Here is a 15,396-nt window from a genome sequence, read left to right on the forward strand (position 1 = left end):
GCGTTCCAAAAGCCTTCACTCCATCTTGAATGAATGTTGCAATATAAATAGAGACTTAATTGTTGAAAAGTTTTTAGAGAGGGATGTTCTTAATCAAGCCTTTGGGGCTAAGCTTGTCCTAATTCTGAAGTCCTCTCTTTTCCCAACCATATCCCCTTTCACATCAGGCATTTCTGCAAACTGGTTTGAATTTATATTAATTGATCCCAACAACTTCAGCTGAGTTGAGTTTTAAGCCATTCCACGTTAATCTTCTGGGTTACCCCTTGTTAAACAGTGTGGGAGTTCTAAATGGTTTCCATGAAAAGGCTGCAGGCAGTGGACCTGTTAATAGGAAGGAGAATGATATCATCTGAAGTGTAGAGCAAGGCAAAGAGGAGAGCAAGGAAAAGAGCAGGAACTGGAGTAAAATGAGGTCACAGCTGGTGATGACTGGCTGTGGTGGGCTCACTAATTGAGGCCAGGCTGAGCTGTTTACCAGCAGATTTTGATACAAAGAGACAATGCCAAGAAAGGGTCCTTTGGAAAGACGTGATGGAGCTACAAGAAATAAATCTGCATTCGTGAAAGTGGCAACCTTTGGGGCAATGCAGAGTCACACAGAAGAGGATGGTGGTGGTGGGATGTCCCTTGTAAAAGATGAATGATTTCCAACCAAGTAATTGGTCTTTAGGAAATAACGGGCCTATTTGCTTTGCAGAAGTGTCAACGTTTCCAAAAGATATTTCATCCACTAGGTGGGCTGCTGCTTATTCAAAGGCCACACTGCTTATGCAAAGATGATAGATTTAAATGATGCATTCAAAACCCTGTTTTAATGAAATGATGATTGTTATTTGTCAAGTGTATTGTTTCCTGTGAGTCAGTCCTTTCTCTAGTTGTTACCTGTGGCATTTTTTGAGATAGGCTGGTCTTCTTAGGAGGCCCAGTGGCTGGACAGTTTATAGGAGGCTCAGTTTGGAGCTTCAGTCAGAAGGCCTAGGGTAAAGGTACCTGTTTTTTCCCCTTCCTCTTCCTTTGTCCTTCTTGTCCTGCTCCTTACAAGAAGCCTGGCTCGGTCCAGTATCTATCTGGTTCTATAGAAGTCTGAAAAATCATCAGTCAGTTGACTTTCTGTTCTCTAGCCTCCCCCCTGCCCTTCCTCAAACCATGACCATTACCAGAAAGGAAGCTGGAGGAAATTAGGGAGGGAGGTGGACTTGATGCCTTTGACTGTTTAGGGTATCTTAAGGAAAAACACAATGAAAGATTTTACCTGAGAGTAAAAATGTCCTAAATAGATCCTGGCCATGTGACCTCCTCAGCCCTCAGCATAGATTCTTAATTCTGGTTGGAGGGTGAAGAGGATACGGATCAACATATTTTTCCATTTCACCAGGAACTCCAAAGTCAAGTACAAGACTGGACCTGAAAGAGCATTTAAAAGAGAATCACATTGTCATGCAAACACCAAGTGTTCACTCAGAATTCCTTCATTTCCTTTCTACCATCCAGGCAGAGCACGTCAACTGAGCATGTTCTCTTAGGCCTTCTAACCCCTTCTAGGGCCCAAGCCTTCTCTTCCCAGGTAGTTCATCTTTCAGACTGTTACACCAACATTCCTCAACCACCATTATGGTGCCTACTGTATGCCAGGCTCTGAGAATACAACACGAATAGCACACCACTTGGGTCAAAATATTCCTTTGCTTGAAAACTTTCATGGAGCCCAGCTGGGTGTGGCTCAGTGGTTGAGCGTCAACCCACGAACCAAGAGGTCACTGGTTCTGGGTTTCCAGGTTGATTCCCAGTAGGCAGCCTGCAGGTGGCAGCTGATCCATGATTTTCTGGATCAGCTAATTGATGTTTCTCTCTATCCCTTTCCCTTCCTCTCTTTCTAAAAATCAATAAAAATATTTAAAACAAAGCTTTCATGGATTTCCTTTTTTCTGCTTCGTGTCCAGTTATACATTCCCAAACAAACATTTCCCACCTCCCCCAAGGCTCCCAGCCTCGCCAGCCTCCAAAGTGCCTCAGGACTCAGGGCCCAGAATGCCCTCCTTTCTCCCCTTAGTCTGCTCAAGCCCAGTTCAAGCTTCCACCCTGGGGATGGGCAGAGGGGAAAAGGCACAGGCAGATCTCTCTCCTCTTTATGCTGACCAGGGGGGCAGCCCCACTCTTGGAGGAGGCTTAGATGCCAAGTGATTTGCCCAGAATCACCTGCCAGCAGGGGATGGACTAAGGACTAAAAGCTCCCCTCCAAGTTTTCCTCAGAGGTCAACTCCCGGTCTCCTCTGCACTCCACTTACAGCACACACCTGTAAGTCTTCACCTCCTGCCCTATCCACACAGCGTGGCCCTTCACGGAGCCACAACCAAGCCACCCTGTGTCCTGGGTGCTGATTCACCCCTGGAAGGTGAGGCTTCATTTTTAGAGTTCATCTTAGTTCCTCTTCCGAAGGAAAAAAGAAGCTCACAGACACTTCAAATATAATCTTTTAGTCCTTTAATTCGCCTAATCACAAGAACAAAATAAAACCCCAAACGAACAAAAATACCTCAGTGAAAGTGGAAAGCGCGACCACAAAGTCCCTAACCCCGCATCCCCCCATCATCTCACCCCTCAGGGTCCTGAGGCTCAGGGTCCTGGGGTGCAGGTTCGCTTCACACCCCCCAGCGCCCCAGCCACCTGCTTCCAGGGAGCGTGTAACGGTAATGCACACTGCCCCGCCTCGCCCCCCACTTTGGCTGCAGACTCAGGGGAAGGAGGAGAACGGAGAACCGGACACCAGGAAAACTTTGGGGGGATCCAGGGCGGGAAGGGAGTGAGAAGAGAAGAGAGGGTCCGGTCGGGGACCGAGCAGTGGGTGGGGGAGGAAGAGGGTGAGGGACTGGGAGGCGGGAGGAGGGGCCACCCCTCCCCTCCCCTCCCCTCCCCGCGGGTAGGCTCCGGCCGCCGCCTCCGCCCTCCGCCGCCGCCTCCCCCGCCCCCTCCTCGCCTTCCCCGCCGCCTCCCTCTTCCTCCCGCCCCTCCTCCCGGTGCGGACGGCGGCGGTCGGAGTCGGAGCCCCGCGGTGCTGCCCGTGAGTGACCACCCCAGGGGAAGGCGGGGGGCATGGGAAGTCCCTCCGGGGTGCGGGGGACAGTTTGCGGGTGGGGAGCCTGGGCGCCCCGGGACGTGGCATCCATCCCCGGGGCTGGCGGGAGCGCAGTGCCGGGTCTCCCCCGCCTCCCCGGAGCTGCCCGGGCCCGCGGGTGGCCCGACGGGGCTCCCCTCTGCTGCGGGCCCCCCTCTGCTGCGGGCCCCCCTCTGCTGCGGGCCCCCCTCTGCTGCGGGTCCCCCTCTGCTGCGGGCCCCCCTCTGCTGCGGGGCCGCTGTGACCTGGCCCCACGCTAAAGGGAAAGAAAACTCCACGAGCAGAAACTCTAGACGCGATTCTGAGGGCGGGGCCGGGGGCTCGTGCAAACCTTCACGCGCGGTCCGGCCCTTCCCCTCCATCCTCTCCCCTCCGCACCCCCAGGCCAGGGCCGCCGTCCTCGGCAGCCCCCGAAGGCGATGCCCTCGCCCAGACACTTCCTGCGGGAGTGACCGTCCCTGGGATCCGCAGCTGGGTTCCTTGGACCCACACGCTGTACCTTAGGCGTCCAAGGGGAACTGAAATACTGTATTCCTTCCTCGGATTTTTACTATTTCTATTGGTTGGGCATCTTTTAAACAACTTCTTTAACTCCGCTTTTCTTTCCATAATAACGGTGCTCCATGTAATTAGCCTTTATAATAAAGGGGGGGAAAATCAAGAAAAAATAATGAAGAAGAAAGTTAAAAACAATGCTTGCTGTGCAGAAACATTCTTTGGAAGGTGAAGACTTCATTCCTGTTAGTGGAAGATGGGCGTTCACTATAGCTTGTTCTCTCTCAAGCAGACTAGAAGTTTTAATTTGCCCGACAGAAGCCGCAGTGTTTGTTGGCATTCCCCACCCTGGCACATTCCCTCTGCATTTCTCTCCCCTCCTGCTAGCTGTGTCTCTCTCCCAGCTCCCCCTACTCCCACTTTCTCATTAACAGGGGTTGTGAAAACAAGGCAGCAGGACCACAAAGAAAATGCAGCCTCCCTTCTCTCACTCCTGAGGCTGTTGCTTCAGCTTGACTCGGATTGGGTGGAAGAATGTTTAGTTCATTTGTGTGGTTTTATGTCGGTTCTCATTACGGTTGAATCAGTGTTTCCATGACAAGGCCTGGTGCTCTGGGTGCTCAGAAGGAGCTTGTTAATTTTCAGATGGGTCTGGACAGATCTAGTCTGGAATCTGGAGATTTTGAGGGGAGAGGGATTGATGGGGGTTGCTATGGTAAGCGTCTGGCCATTCAGAACTGGAGCAGCAGGGGCACCCCAGCTGGAGTATGCTTCCCCTAAACCCAGGAAGGAAGAGCTGTCCTAAGGAGTGAGCAGGATCCTAGGGGAGTTGAACTTCTTATTTTTTAGGGAGAATGCACCTTTGAAGAACTTTAGCAATTCCCATTTCTATACAAATGATAAGTGTGGTTATAACACATGTACTAGGTCAGGTTCTGAACAACCCATCAAAACATTAAACTCTTTGGAAATAAAGAGTTTTTTTTTTTTTTTTTTAAATTGAATTTCATTGGAAATAAATCCCTCTATTTTCAAAAGGATGGAATTCCTTTTCCCTCGCTGCTTGCATTTGACCATTCCCCATTTGTATGAATTACTGAAGTGTCACTGTGGTCTCAATGACGCATTGATAGCGACTTCCATTCAAAAAGAAAGCCCATTAATTTTGAACTTGTTTGGCCCTGCTGCTTAGAAAAACAATGCACTCAGATAAAAATCTTCAGTTTCTTCCTCTTCCTGAGATTTTTTTAAATAGTGCATTTGATGCCCCAGAAATTAACCTTAGGCTTTTTGGAGAGAACGCCCCTTCTGCCTTGTTCAGCTTTTGTGCCAACACTCCATGGAATCTTATTAAAGTGGGTGGTTTGCCATCCATCACGAGGGTTTGCTGCAGCCGGACCCAGGTAGGCTGCTCTGGACGCTGGGGATGTGGTGAGTGCTGGCAACGTGCCCTTTACCTGAGGACCAGGCGTTCCGGATGGTGAGATGAAGGCTGCCACTCCAGTGAGCCAATTGGAGAGCAGTGAATGATCATTTGGGCGGGTCAGAAGAGAAGGAAATGCATGAAGTATGGAGCCTGCGGAGAGGAAGGAGGGCAAGGGTCATTAAGAGGTAAAATAGCCCAAGGGAAAAGGATGTGGCCTTTCAAAATATTGTGCAAGAATACAGAATTACACAGTACATGCTTAGGCTATGGTGTGAAATGTTAAAAGCGGGCTATGAAATAGGAAGCACTGTAAACTCTTTAAAAACACAGCCAAGAATATTGGGGTTGTATGCAGCAAAATGGATGGTGGGATTATAGGCACTTTTAATTTTTTGTGTGTGCTTGCCTGCATTTCTTAAGTTTTTTACAATAGTAAGAGCTAAGATTTATTGAGTATGAAGCACACACATATGGCATCTCATTAAAAATCTCTTTGAGGTATGGGCCGTTATTAATATTCTCATGATATAAGGTTCAAAAGCTAGAATCAGAGGGGTAACTTGCCAACGTCTTATAGCCATTTTGAATTCAGATCAGTGGCCAAAGTCAATGTATCTCAGTCCTACTCTCTACGATCTTCCTCACTTGTATTATTATCATTATTATTTTAATTAGAAGAAAAATAGATAGAAAAAGGAAGAGTGTTTTGTGCTTTAATAACTGATATTTTGAGTAATAGTAAAGTGCTTCTGTTTCCCATCTCTCCTAACTCCAACTGTCACTTCTCTTTTTCCCTCCCCCCCCCCCCCTTTTTTTTTTCCTTCCACTGTCACTTTTCTTTGGAAGTCCTTGGGAATTGCTCCAGCCTTCACTAGAGGAAGCTCACCTTCCCTTGCAAGCCAGTTGTACTGATAAGTATCAGCATTCCTTGGAGGCTTCTCAGACAGTCTGAGCTCCAGGAACCCCAGGGATTCTGGAGCAGTCCTGGTAGAGGTAGGATTTTAATTTAAATACTTCAGGCAAATTATGTCCTCAGCTCTGTCAATACGGGCTTACTCTGTTCTAGGCATTGTCGGGGGAATGTGATGGACAGAAAGACTCAGGGAAAGTTCCCGGCTCCCATTTATCTGTGTGTTACCTGGTAGGGGAGTCAAGGATTTCTGGCACAAGAAGAAGAAGGAAAGCTAATTGCTTCCTGATACTTATTCCTGTGAAAATGCAATGATAAACTCTTTTTTAGTAGACTGGCTAGGTGGACGATTCCATGCATTGGCAAGATTAACTGGTTTAGTGCAGGTGGAAATATTCAATGTGAGTGATTTTGGGGAAGACTATGGGGACAGATGCCCACATCTTGACCACTACTTGCCCTCACAGGTAACCAGGCCCCCAGAGGTCACCTTGTTCATCCTTTTCCAGAAATACACCTAACTATCCCAGAAGGATGGGCTTTTCTATAACACCTTGCCATTCAAATGACACACTTTCAGAAGGAGGTTTTATCTTTTCTCTTCTTCAAGGAAATGTTCTCTGGAAGGCTGATGCATCTAAATCACCTCCTTGTTGAAAAAAAAATGAAGAGTCAAGCACTTTTCCCAAATTATCATACTCAGACGAATATTCTAGATCTTGTAGACGTTTAACTATGTGAAAAATGCTTTTCTAATCACAGTGCCAAGTAAAGTTTTTGTGAGCATCTTGTTTGTTTTGTCTTGTGGATGCTGGGAATCCTTTAGTTGACTGTTTCCATTTCTTATTTGGCCAACTCAGTGACCAGCTCAGTGGCCCATTTCTAGCATAGGTACAGGACTTTATAGTCTCTATTTTTCAATAATAACATTGTTATACCCCTTTTACTTTACTTTTCATTGAGTCCCAATTTTCTTACCTACTTTACATAGTTTTGTTTTATTTATGCATTTTGGAGGCTGCTACTTTTGACATCCCATTCCTTCCTTCTAGTTAATTTTTCTTCATGTCAACATAAATTTAGAAGGTCTTTCATAAAAGGTCTTTGGCAAACTTTAAAGTATTTGTATTCCTGAAAATGTCTCTATTTTGCTCTTACAAATGAGAGTTTGAGGGTAGAATTCTGGACTCATAGTTATTTTCTCCCCAGTACTTGGAAGTATTACATTCTTGTCATCCTGCATCAATTACTGCTCCTGGGTTAGACAAGTTACCTAATTTCTCTGTCTCCAGATCTATAAAATAGATCATAGTATCCACTTTAAGGGTAATTGTGAGGGGATAATGTATACAAACTGTTAGAATAGTGCCTGCCATTTAAGTGCCTGCACATAATAATTGTTTGCTAACATGAGTTCTTTTATGTATTTTCAGAATTTCTTGACTTTATTGGGTTTTATTAGTTCATCTAAATGTTAGTCTGTCTAGTTCGCACATGCGCGCGCACGCAAGCGCACACGGTCCTGTTGGGAATTTAATTAAAATTGTATTTAATTTATATTCCAGCAGAACTGACACATTTATAATATTGGACCTTCTCCTTTTATTCAGGTAAATTATTGGTGATTTCCCCTATAAAAGTCTTATACAACTTTTGCTGTATTGATTTGCTATAAGTTTTATTAATATTTTACATATTTTTTTCTTATTATATTTTCAAATTGGTTATTTACTGGCCCACAGAGACATTCCTCATTTAAAAAAATATATATATATTTTATTGATTTTTTACAGAGAGGAAGGGAGAGAGATAGAGAATTAGAAACATCGATGAGAGACAAACATCGACCAGCTGCCTCTATATTTTTCTTAAACAGTTTGTAAGAGATAAAGACTATCTATTCTTTAAGAGTTTGGTACAATTTATTATAAAACTAGAGGCCCGATGCACAAAATTCTAGGCCTGGCCTGTGATCAGGGCCACTTGGGGCCTTCCAGCTGCTGGCGGAAGCCTTCCTTCATTCTGCGCCACTCCCGGTGGTCAGCGCACATCATAGGGAGCAACCGAACTCCTGGTTTCCCAGTAGAACTCATGAAGGGACACTGTGCATATTAGCCTTTTATATGTATAGACATGTGTGTCAGGTTTTTGACAATTTCATTTTGTTAATGATTATTGATGAATTTGTGTTTCTGCTCTCAGTTGAGAAGAGTTCTGAGTTTCCCAAATACACTGCTCCAGTCCCCGAATGCTGTCCTTAGATTCTCTGTGGTAGACTAAACCTTCTTATAATCAACCAGTATCCTCACTCACATTCATGTTGGAAAGAAAAGCCTCTGAGGAGAGGTGCCTGTTCTCTTTGGTCATGAGATGATGTTCTCTCTCTGCTCGCATGTGTGTTAACATGTGTTTCTAACAGTGCAGAAATCAACAGTTGATTTCCTATTACTGGCTAACAGCATTTCTGGGAATTTTACTTGATATTAACAAAGCCTGTTTATTATACAGGATGTCCCCCAAATTATGTATATACACTTTAACAGCTGATAGCTCAATATTGCAAATCCATTGTATTTTAATAAACACTGCCTTTGTAATTATTCAAAGTGTGTGTAGACATTTTGGGAGGACATCCTACATATAAAGAATTCTACATAAACATATGTCTTTCCCAGACTCTTGCAACAAACTCTACTCTTTTAAGGAAACCAAACCAGCAATCGTCCTTGGCCTCTACCTGCTCTCACGACAGCCTTCTATGATATGGAAAAGAAATGGACTTTGGAATCAGGCAGATCTGGGTTTGAATCCAAGCATTGCCACTAACTAGGTGTGTGGCTATTGTAGTGTGTTCAGGCTGCTATAAGAAAGAATCACAGACTGGGTAGCTTATAAACAACAAAAGTTGATTTTTCACAGTTCTGGAGATTGGAAGTCCAAGATGAAGGTACTGGCATTGGCTCTGGTGAGGACCCTCATCTTGCAGACAGCTGACTTCTCTCTGTGTGCTCACGTGGTGGAAGGGGTGAGCTAGTGCTCTGTGGCCTCTGCTTATAAGAGCATTAATCCCATTCATGAGGGCTCTGTTCTCATGACCTAATACCTTTACTGTGGGGCTTAGGATTTCAACATGAATTTGGGGGTGGGGGAGAGACACAAAAATTCAGACTACCGCATGGTCTTGGGCAAGTTGCTTCACATCTCTGAGGCTGTTTCCTTCTCTATAAAACAGTAATAATGAAACCTATTCCCCCAAATTGTTTTCAAGATTAAGTGAGATCACAGGAAATAATATGGACCAAATGCTTGGCATATGTGAATGCTCACAAATGATAGTTTCTTCTCATCATCTCCCCTCTCCTGCTCTTTCTTTCAAACCAGAATTGTGTTTCAGAAGGTCTAATCAGAGAGACTTCTAGAAAGAGGCCATGGGTGTGTACTGATACCTTATGTTTTCTTTTTTTTTCTATGGTGGCTATTTATTTAAAATCTTTATTGTTGAAAGTATTACATATGTCCCCTCTCCCCCAACCTACCCCCACTCACCTTCACCATCTTATTGTCTGGGTCCATGGGTTAAGCATATATGTATATAAATTCTTTGGTTGGTCACCTCCTACCCTCCCACGCCTTCACTCGGATATTCCACACTCTGTTCCGTACTTCCATGTCTCTGGCTTTCTTGATAATCAATTTAGATTTCTCTTGGATCAATTTCCTGGAAGCTTTTGGACCACCATTTTGGTTCTATATCTATACCATCTCTTAGTAGCCCTCCTAGACTGTTGTTCCAACAGTTCTATAGAATGACTATGTTGTTATTAAGAACCATGCTGCTCTTAATGAGAGATAGCTCTTTGCTTTATTTGTTGGTGCTCCTTCTTTTAAGAAAATAAAAACTCATTGTTATTGAAGATAGCATTTTAGATGCAAAGACCCCAGAGAGTGAATAGAAGGAATAAATAACTTCTGGGACTAGGTTTTTCTGAGGATCGATTATGAGAGGTATGTGGGGATAGGGAATTGACAAAGAAGGGCAGAATAGTGGGCAGAACAGAAAGTATTCCTTGAGGATTTCTCAAGATGTAAAATCTGCCTATTTTATAGTCATTTATCTGGGCCCCGTGGAATCTGTACTTGGCTTAGACCTTTTTGCAAGTGTCTTACCAGAAATGATAATGATAGCTATCATTGCTCTTAAGTGGAGGAAAAGAGCATCATGAAGACAAAACATAATTGGAATTATGGATGTGCCTCCATATAAATATCTGTGGCTCGGAGCACAAAAATAACTTTTCCACTGGAGAGCTAAGCCAAGAGTTTCATGGAATCAGCACTGAGGATCTAATTTAAAACAGCCGTGGCCAGAAATTCGGAGATGGGCTGACACGTTGGCCTCTGTTCATCCCTTTGAATGTTTTTTTTCTGAGCTCACGGTAACTCATATCCCAGGCCAGTGTGGAGGGCCTGGAAGATGGTAATTGATGCTACAAACCTTGCTTTTGTTGGCCTCAGTTTCGTGTTAACACAAACACAGGGAAATGCTTTAATCTCGTGTCTTTACCACTGAGAAGGGAACCATTTGAGATGCAGCTGCAGGCCTGTCGCTCGTTTGTGGCTGGAAGCAGAGCCTCATAAATTTTGTGAAAATTGTCGGTTCCTTTATTGGTCCTGGATTCCGGGGAGAGTGCCTAGTTCGAGTCTTTCTAAGCAGCATGCTGGCGGTCAGGTGCTCTTGATTTTCAGGAAAGTTATCTTGGGGAGGGGTACGATCAGGCTTTCCTGGCAACTGGGTGGCAATGTCAGAATGTTTTCAGTGCTAAGAAGGGTCCGGCTTGCCTAGCTGAGTGTATTTCCCCCTTAAGAGGGTTGTTATTTTAGGCTTCCGACCTCATCCTCTTGATCGTTCTTCGTTTGATCGTACACTCCCAGTAGGAACGGCTCTGTACCACAGGGGATGGGATTTACTCCGCTTTAAATAGCCCTTGCTTGTCAGGATCTGCCTCCTCCTCACCCACACATTCCCCTCTCCCGCCAATGTTCCTCCGTAACTGCTCGCACATGCCCTTCCACACGTGCACACAGGCTTGGCCATTCGTGGGAGGGAACCCTGCTGTAAACTCTGCCGCTTGGGGCCTGCTTGTTTTCTGGCCAGAGGGAGGGTCTTTCCCGGATTCTCACAAGGGCACCGTGTGGACTCCTGAGGCAGAGCTAGCTCCTTTACTGGGTTCCTAGTCTGTCTGTGCCTTTAACCCTCCGTTTCTGTGGAGAGCTGGTGTCTTTAACCCCTTCCCTCCTCAACTTTGGTTTGTCTTCTCTCTGACTTGTTGCCTTGCTTAGACTGATCCGTGCTCCAGAGACCCTGACCTAATTTTGTGAAGGGCTTGTCTACCCTCCACCCTCCTTTGATATTTGTGGCTCATACACTCAGCCACCACTTACTGAGTGGATCCTCTGTTTGAGGCTCCTACACGTCCCCATTGGCCGAGGTGCCCTGGGGGACATCACGCTTGTGCCATCAAGTCAATGTGGAGAATGATGAAGGTGTTGCCATTCTGCAAAGCGTTGGGGAGATTGTCCCATACCATAGAGATGTGCTTGAAAAACAATCTCTTCTCCCTTTAGATCCGAGGCTTTAGAACTCAGTGTGTGGGGGCAGGAAGCATCAGGTTCCACCCTGGTTTCTTCCCTGCCTCTGGCCTCACCACCTTCCAGTTCATCCTCCCGTCAGAGCTTTCCTTCTAAAATTCTTACCCGATCCTATTTACGCTCTCTGCATTCTTTCACTGTATCCTTTACAATAAAGTCAAACTCCTTAGCATGATACAGAAAGGCTCCTGTACCTCACCTGTGTGCCTCTGTCACTGTATTGCCCATGTTCACTCCCGGCCCCAGCCAGGTCCCTCCACCTGCAAAATCAGGCTCTCCCTGCCTTCCTGTCTTTGCACACACACCTTTCTCCACTCTGTTCTGCCTGATCAGTTCACATCAGCCTTCAAGATTCAGCCCAGAAGCCTGCTCTTCCTGAGGTCTTTTCACACTAGGACCAGCAGCTTTATTTCCCCTATTGTTGTGGACACAGCCACTATCTCTGTCACCCATCTTAATTGAGCATCTGGCTCAATGAAGTGCCACAATACCCTCCACTTGGCTTTATTACGTTAACATAACTTTTGAGAATTGTCCCTGGTAGACAAGGAATGCCTTGATAATGGTCTGTGCCTCTTTTTCACATGTACCAGTATGTTGTTTAGTGTTAAGGGTGTTCTGTTATCATTGTCAGGTGAATGTTCACCTGCATGAAATTCACACACACACACACACACACACACACACACCCCACACTGGGTACTCATACACACACACCAAGATGTAGATTCCCATGGGAAGCTTACTTTAAATCTTACTGAGAGTATTTACAAAGCAAATAGTTGGCGCTTAGTGAATGTCTGTTGAGTTGAAGAAAGAATAAGTGCACATACCTACAAACTATGGAAAATTTACTCCAAAATATCTAAAGAAGAGAGCCACCATGCAGCCTTGCTTCCTTGTAATGACTGTAGGAAGAATGTGGACTGGAAAATCAAAGGTTGGAGTTCATGTTCATCTTCTCAGCTCTGTTTCCCTGCAGAGATCATCTTACCTCTTTGGACCCCTATTTCCTCATCTGTCATATGAGGTGTTAGAAATGGTATTTAATGCCTATTGAATAGTCTAGATGCCATTTTTACTAGAGGGCCTAAAGTCAAACCACCAGCTGTTTTCCATTAAGTGGCATGAATGTGGGACTGATTTTTCAGCCTCATCATGGAGCACGTTCATGACAAGCCCTCTAGCTCTGGGCAGAGCAGCAGCAAAGCCGAGAGCAACAGATGGACCAGAGTTTTCCCAAACGGTGGCAGGAGGCCAAGACCTAGTTGGAAAGCAAAGATAGGGCGAGATGCCCCGAGCCAGGCAGGAGCAGCAGTCAGTGACCCAACTCAGTTCAAGCTCAAAGCTTGCCAGATCCTTGGGAAAGGAGCTTGGGAGGGAGCTGGACAGTGAGCTTTCAGGGGTAAGCTGGCAATGGTTCCCCTCCCAGGAGAGTGTGAGAGAGGACCCAATGCAAGTCATCAAGGCAGCTTCAGTTGTTTAAAGGATGAGTAGGTGGAAAGGTGTTTAGACTTAGTCTGTGACACTCCCTCCCCCAACCCCACCCCCTTGCCGCCAGCGTAGATGGAAACCAGGAGGAAGTTGATTTGGGGTTAATCGGTGGGAGAAGAGTATAATCTGTCTAAATGATAATGCGATGGACTTGCTTATAAAGTAATGAGGTCTCCTCTACTGGAAGTGTTTCTGTAGCAGCTGGACAATTCCTCAGCAGCGATGTATAAGAATTCCTCAGTTGGGAAGGTTGGACTAGATGATGTTTAAAGTTTTGCTAGGAGAGCCTCTGCTTCTCAGGTCCCCCCCAAATCTTATTTAGGGAAATGCTTTCAGGTTTCAGAACCCTTCTCAGCCACCCTGCCTTTTGTCACTGGACTAAAGGGGTCCATTCATCTGTGTGCATCAAAGTCCCATCAAACACAAACAGAAGTTTGCAGCAAAGAAAGCAGAGGTTTATTAATAGAGGAAATGCTGCCAGGCCTGGAGTCTCAGGCAAACTAGTGCTAAAAGACCTGGCTCCCCGATGGCTTCCAGGGGATGGGCTATATAGGGGAAAATCATTAAACCTGGTGGTTAAAGGAGCTGGGGTCCTGGGCTCTACCGATTGCTTGGGGCCAGTGTAGGGTGTAGTTGGTCATTGTATCTTGTGCTGGTGTCAGCCATCGCAGTGTTCTGTTTCATGAGGGTGTGGTCTGTAGGGTCCTTTCCCTTTTATGGGCTTAGGGCTGAAAACACCTGAAATCCAGATGTTATCTTTAGCTTGACCAAACTCTGTTTCTGTGGCCAACAGATAGTTCTTAAGACTGATACTGACCAGAAACTGATATCCTACGGGCATAATGATTAAGGAAGGGAGTGGAAGGATAGAAAGGGGTAAGGGTCATGTTAAAGAAATGGAGTTTCTATGTGGTTACACTTTAGGAACTCTTTAGTCTTTGAAGGTTTCCCTTAAAGTGAAGCTTCCTGAATTGGACCTCATGGGCCAGGATGTGTCCTGGCCAGGGCCTCTCTAGGGACATTACACAATTTTTACAGATAGTGGACCTATTAATTCCTCATCTCTCTTGCTCTGAGCTGGGTTGTAAAAGCAAACAGCAGCGTGTCCTGGTTCCTCTGGTATGTGCTCATGCCACCTCAGATGATGGACAGACTTTATTTCTTTTTGTCCACTTTTCTCCACTGGAATTGAGCTGCTGCTGCTTCTTTTTTAAAAATATACATTTTATTGATTTAAGAGAGGAAGGGAGGGAGGGAGGAAGGGAAGGAAGGAGAGAGAGAGAGAGAGAGAGAGAGAGAGAGAGAGAGAGAGAGAGAGAGAGAGAAAGAGAGAAAGAAACATCAATGATGAGTGAGAATCATTGATTAGCTGCCTCCTGCATGCCCCACACTAGGAATTGAGCCTGCAGTTTGGGCATGTGCCCTGACTGGGAATTGAACCATGACCTCCAGGTTCATAGGTCAATGCTCAACCATTGAGCCACGCCAGCTGAGCTGGAGTTGAACTTCTGATGCCTTTGCAATAAATTTTCTAATCTAGACAGTGAGTTTCATTTTGAGGTGCATTTTCTGTACTGGGAACTTCCATGGCAGTCCATCTGTGCCTTCTCAAGAATCTCCCATTTCACCCCAAATGCTCTCCCTTTCTTTTATTTGTTTCTTTTCCCCTTTTATTTTTTTCATCTATTCTTTCTCAATTCTCCATGCTCACTGAATACCACATTTCTACTTGTTTTCTCTTTTCAAATTCTTTGCCTTCCTGGTATCCTGGTGAATAGGAATGTGGGTGGCTTGTCAGCTCCATTGTGCCTATGAAGAAAAATGCCCAGAGGTTAAGTGATGTGTCTAATTTACTGGCAGTGCCAAGTCTCATGGCTTCCTGACTTTCCAGCCTCTGTCCGGGAGATCACATGCATTTGCTGGTAACACTGGAGCCACAAAGATCATCAAGCTTTTCTCTGTGTGTGTGGTCATTGTGCTGAAAGAATTTACCCAGGGGCCAGTCCCAGGCCTCAGATCATCTCTGAGATCACACTGAAGTGATGAGAGCAAAGGAATTTATGGAGTGCTTCTTGTTTTTTCAAAGAAAGTTTTAAGGCCATCACTTTCTATCAAGTTCCCCAGAGCCCTTTGAGGTGGAAGAGCCCATGTGAGCCTCATTTTGCAGGTGAAGGTTATGGGTAAAGGGGGCCCTGAGATATGCTAGCTTGTGGTCTACAAATCTTCTATTTGACCCATGCTCCAGGAAAATCAGGAAAGGGGAATGAGTTGTTTCCATCTGGTGTCAAAGGAAATGGAGACCTAGG

The 15,396-nt window shown here is 45.5% G+C and overlaps 1 protein-coding gene across 2 annotated transcripts in view; it reads left to right on the plus strand.

The window, feature by feature from the left end:
• Positions 1-2,966: 2,966 nt before the first annotated feature.
• The window catches only part of LOC311631188 (stonin-1-like), a 41,818-nt gene continuing 29,388 nt past the window's right edge, over positions 2,967-15,396 (plus strand). Inside the window, exon 1 of one of the 2 annotated variants that reach the window (XM_084901006.1) lies at positions 2,967-3,062. The gene's annotated coding sequence lies outside the window, so the exon portion shown is untranslated. The remainder of the gene's footprint in view (positions 3,063-15,396) is intronic. The other variant, XM_084901007.1, reaches the window with a different exon arrangement.

Source organism: Pipistrellus hanaki (assembly GCF_964339955.1).
Source record: "Pipistrellus hanaki genome assembly, chromosome: 12".
In the NCBI taxonomy this organism is placed as follows: Eukaryota; Metazoa; Chordata; class Mammalia; order Chiroptera; family Vespertilionidae; genus Pipistrellus; species Pipistrellus hanaki.